The following is a 6005-nucleotide window of genomic DNA, read 5'->3' as shown; positions in this document are numbered from 1 at the left end:
GTGTTAACCACAAGCCTTATTTCAGGCATTTAAACAAAACTCCACTTACTGTGAGATGATGGAACCGAAATAGCTAAAATGCTAATTTGTTTCCAAGTTTTGGCCTACAAAAATGCACCACTCTATTGACAGGGTGCTTGAAAGAATACCATGGAATTACTATGGTGTATATTATCCAATAGACCTAACCAACAAACATGGACAAAATAGTAGGCTTATTCTGCAGATAAGCCTGGAGAATAACACACGTAATTTGGACTAGCTTTATTGTGCGTTTAAGTGATTTTGGAGATGAACGGATCCAGTCTCCATTCACTATAACGACAAGATCAAAAGAAAGGAGGAAGTTATAAGTGTGGATCGACATGAGGGTGAGTAACTGGCAGTAGGGGAGAGTAAGGTAAGATGAGCCAGTACACTTTTATTGTCATGATGTGACCATATATTTTGAAACCAGCCATCATTTCTGCCAGACTGTGAAAATGGAAAACACGTGGGAGGAGTGGAAGGCACCCATTTACTTAAAAAACTTGATTTGTTTTTGGCTTGTCAAAGTAAAATGTTTAGCAGAACAGGCTGTTGCATCAAATCAAATTTGTCCAGGTCTAAAATATTTATGATATTTATGATCCATATTGGTGATTTAGTAATGTATAAAACCATGCAAATAATTTAGCTAAATATTGGCCTAAATATTTGCTAACCAATTTTATCCAAAATGGCAGCTATGAGGCCAAGTGTGGGGTAATTTGAGCCAGCGTTTTAACTTACCTCATCATAAGGCACCGTAGTTGAGTTATAAACTGCTATAATTTTAATGTAATGCTTCACAACTGGTTTAGTTTATTATTGTCTTTAATATATATATATATATATATATATATATATATATATATATATATATATATATATATATATATATATATATATATATATATATATATATTAACTTGTTATTTAAATATGTTATTTTGATAGGAACAATGTGCAAGTACACCAAATCCTTCTCTGATAAGAACCAGAAGATGCTCTTTCCACCTGCAGTTCCTAATGACCTAACATGTTCAATATTGCAAAAAAACCTTTTGACTAAAATGTTATGTGTTTCAATAACATTTATTAATTTATTCTATTAATTTATTATTATTATTACATTTTATTCAACAAACTCTGTTTTTGAGAAGATTAAAACTTTAGAGCTTAACATATTGTTTCAGAAATTTGGAATTAAAATCGAAAGGTTAAATTCATTTAGTTTTACGTTGTTTAAGTTAGGTTTAAGAAAGGCATTACGCTTAACTAATGCATAGATAATAAAGAGTTAATGTACTAATGGTGAACGAACCCATTTATTAATGATTACTGCATCAGCAACTAATAAAAATTCATCATGATTAATAGATTAAGTAATTATTAAAACGTTATTAGTTAAATGTGCCATAATGTATTAATTCCTTAATAACATATTATATTAACGAATAATGTAAATTAACGTGTTAATTACCACAAGGGGTCAAAGCCATGTATTTTAACTTCCAGTTGTCTGCTTTAATTAGGCTAATCATTATGATTTATAAAGGTGTCATTATGTTATGACTTTACTTGTTGAGGCACATGACTAACTGAGGTAAAGTACTATTAGTTAAGCATGAATTAATGCATATTAGTGCACCCTTATTGTAAAGTGTTACCAATTATTCTGCCAAAAGTAATTACTTAATTAACCGTCGTCTGTTTATAGTTGCAGTTTACCTTTGGCGTATTAATATGCAACTCAATGTGATTCGGCGGATTCGGCTCGTCCGGAACTATTTAAACTATTTTAAAAATTCTAAAATTATTAATCATGAATCATTTGTAAAAAATGGCAACTGTCACAGTATATGTGTAAACATAAGTTATACCAAACTGCTGTTCAGAAGTTCATTACAACAAGGAATTTTTGCTCATCTGCTCGTGTAGATGGTTTTCCCACACACTCTGGTCCAATAAATCACTCTGGCAGTGCATCCTGGCGAACAGATTTCACGGTCTGCTACAGTACTCATCTGTTGTGATGAGCTGACCGTCATGGCTGAGCTGAGACTCTTCCCAAAACAGAAGGTGTAGAATATGTAGAGGGCAACCCGGCCGTCCCGTCAACCAACTTTCTGGGTTTTTTTTTTAGAGACACTGCTGCCCCTGCTGGCGGTTTACTGCTCTGCCAGGATCTATGGAAAAGCAGCATCATGATGATTTCTGTTGTAGCCTACTACTGAATCGCTTGTTATGCACTGAAGCGAAGTAAACTTGCTATATTCAGTATTCAACATTTGACCTTATCATTTACCTTGATTTAAAATAATTAAGAATTACCGCAGGACTGCAGGTTTTCTTTGAGTTTGTTCCAGATATATTGTCCATAAACACTTTAGTTTTGAGTCTGGGGACAGAAAGCAGACCTGTCCCAGACGACCTAAGAGGATGGTTCATAATGTAGCAGACGATCAGAAATGTACTTTGGCCACCATTCTATGCTTTCGCAGTTGTCTACCTCATTGTTATAATGCAACATAATGGCTAAAACATCTTTTAAACCCAAAAATGAAAATTCTGTTATATAATTTACTTGCCCTCAAGTTGTTTCTTTTCATCTGTTGAACACAAAAGAAGATATTTTGAAGAATCTGGGTAATCAAAAGCTTTATGGGCTCCATTGACTTCCACCATATTTATTTTCCTACTATAAAAGTCAATGGCTACCATCAAATGTCTGGTTACCAACGTTCTTCAAAATATATATTTGTGTGTGTTTAACAGAAGAAGAAAAAAACATACAGGTTTGGAACAACTTGAGGGTGAGTAAATGATGACTATCTCTTTAAACATGTCACATACATGTATCTTAACCTTTTATTGCCTTGCTCTAGTGCGCATTCAAGCAAAAGAGAATGACTTCCTCACAATTACTTTAAATAAAGTAAACAATTATGATGTCAACAATACTTATGTGCAATGTTTTGTTTCTTATTTAGCAGATGTCGTGATGACCGACTTCCCAGCGGCAACAGAGTTTGAGTTAAGGAATGCAAAAGCCAACAATGTTTTATAAACCAACAAAAGGGTTACATTTTTATTTGGGTATTCTTGACTAGTGATGACTAGTCCTTGGGCTATGGTTAGACGTCTATTCGTTTTTCACTGACAGCCCAAATTTAGCCTTGTTTTGGCTTAGACCCATATTTGCTGTTTATTAGACATATATATGTAGTCATTCAATAGTCGTCTAATCTTGGGCTATGATTAGACGTCTATACGATTTTCACTGAAAGCCCAAGTTTAGCCTTGTTTTAGCCTAGACGTCTGGGCTGTTAGACGGCTATTAGACATCTTTTAGATGCTAAATTGCTTGCTGGGAAGTATTCAGACCCTGTGCTGTGACACTCATATATTTAACTCAGATACTGTCCATTTCTTCTGATCATCCTTGAGATGATTCTACACCTTGACTTGAGTCCAGCTGTGTTTGATTATACGGATTGTACTTGATTAGGAAAGCCACACACCTGTCTATATAAGACCTTACAGCTCACAGTGCATGTCAGAGCAAAGGAGAATCATGAGGTCAAAGGAACTGCCTGAAGAGCTCAGAGACAGAACTGTGGCAAGGCACAGATCTGGCCAAGGTTACAAAAACATTCTGCTGCACTTAAAGTTCCTAAGAGCACAATGGCCTCCATAATCCTTAAATGAAAGTCGTTTGGGATGACCAGAACCCTTCCTAGAGCTGGCCGTCCAGCCAAACCAAGCTATCGGGGGAGAAGAGCCTTTGTGAGAGAGGTAAAGAAGAACCCAAAGATCACTGTGGCTGAGCTCCAGAGATGCAGTCGGGAGATGGGAGAAAGTTGTAGAAAGTCAACCATCACTGCAGCCCTCCACCAGTCTGGGCTTTATGGCAGAGTGGCCCGACAGAAGCCTCTCCTCAGTGCAAGACACATTAAAGTTTTCTAAAAAAAACACCTGAAGGACTCCAATACAGTACCAACAGTGAAGCCTGGTGGTGGCAGCATCATGCTGTGTTTTTTTTTTCAGCTGCAGGGACAGGACGATTGGAAAGTAAATGCTGCCGGAAATCCTGGACGGAAATCTGATGGCTGCCCACCAACGTTTACCATCCAACCTGACAGAACTGGAGAGGATCTGTAAGGAGTAATGGCAGAGGATCCCCAAATCCAGGTGTGAAAAACTTTTTGCATCTTTCCCAAAAAGACTCTGTGGCTGTATTTGTCAAAAGGATGCTTCTACTAAAACTGAGCAAATGGTCTGAATACTTAGTTAGGACCATGTGATAGTTCAGTTTGTCTTTTTTAATAACATCTGCAAAAATGTCAACAATTCTGTGTTTTTCTGTCAATATGGGGTGCTGTGTGTATATTAATGAGAGAAAAAACGAACTAAATGATTTAAGCAAATGGCTGCAATATAACACAGTGAAACATTTAAGGACATCTTAATACTTTCCGTACCCACTGTGTGTGTGTGTGTGTGTGTGTGTGTGTGTGTGTGTGTGTGTGTGTGTGTGTGTGTGTGTGTGTGTGTGTGTGTATAAACATATATATATACATACACACTCAAAGGATTATTAGGAACACCTGTTCAATTTCTTATTAATGCAATTATCTAATTGACCAATCACATGCCAGTTGCTTCAATGCATTTAGGGGTGTGGTCCTGGTCAAGACAATCTCCTGAACTCCAAACTGAATGTCAGAATAGGAAAGAAAGGTGATTTAAGCAATTTTGAGCGTGGCATGGTTATTGGTGCCAGACGGGCCGGTCTGAGTATTTCACAATCTGCTCAGTTACTGGGATTTTCACACACAACCATTTCCAGGGTTTACAAAGAATGGTGTGAAAAGGGAAAAACATCCAGAATGCGGCAGTCCTGTGGGCGCAAATGCCTTGTTGATGCTAGAGGTCAGAGGAGAATGGGCCGACTGATTCAAGCTGATAGAAGAGCAACTTTGACTGAAATAACCACTCGTTACAACCGAGGTATGCAGGAAAGCATTTGTGAAGCTACAACACGCACAACCTTGAGGCAGATGGGCTACAACAGCAGAAGACCCCACCGGGTACCACTCATCTCCACTACAAATAGGAAAAAAAAGGCTACAATTTGCACAAGCTCACCAAAATTGGACAGTTGAAGACTGGAAAAATGTTGCCTGGTCTGATGAGTTTCGATTTCTGTTGAGATATTCAGATGGTAGAGTCAGAATTTGGCGAAAACAGAATAAGAAACATGGATCCATCATGCCTTGTTACCACTGTGAAGGCTGGTGGTGGTGGTGTAATGGTGTGGGGGATGTTTTCTTGGCACATTTTAGGCCCTTTAGTGCCAATTGGGCATTGTTTAAATGCCATGGCCTACCTGAGCATTGTTTCTGACCGTGTCCATCCCTTTATGACCATCATGTACCCATCCTCTGATGGCTACTTCCAGCAGGATAATCCACCATGTTACAAAACTCAACTAATTTCAAATTGGTTTCTTGAACATGACAATGAGTTCACTGTACTAAAATGGCCCCCACAGTCACCAGATCTCAATCCAATAGAGCATCTTTCTAATGTGGTGGAAGAGGAGTTTTGTGCCCTGGATGTGCAACCCACAAATCTCTATCAACTGCAAGATGCTATCCTATCAATATGGGCCAACATTTCTAAAGAATGCTTTCAGCACCTTGTTGAATCAATGCCACGTAGAATTAAGGCAGTTCTGAAGGTGAAAGGGGGTCAAACACAGTATTGGTAAGGTTTCTAATAATCCTTTAGGTGAGTATATATATATATATATATATATATATATATATATATATATATATATATATATATATATATATATATATATATATATATATATATATATATATATATATATAAATAAATAATGCACACATGAAATAAACAGACTTTTTTTTTTGATAAATCGATTTGACAGCAACAAAATGCTAAGCATGCTA

This window comes from Pseudorasbora parva, chromosome 23 (genome assembly GCF_024679245.1).
Source record: "Pseudorasbora parva isolate DD20220531a chromosome 23, ASM2467924v1, whole genome shotgun sequence".
Lineage (NCBI taxonomy): Eukaryota > Metazoa > Chordata > Actinopteri > Cypriniformes > Gobionidae > Pseudorasbora > Pseudorasbora parva.
Note: the sequence above shows the minus strand (reverse complement) of the source record.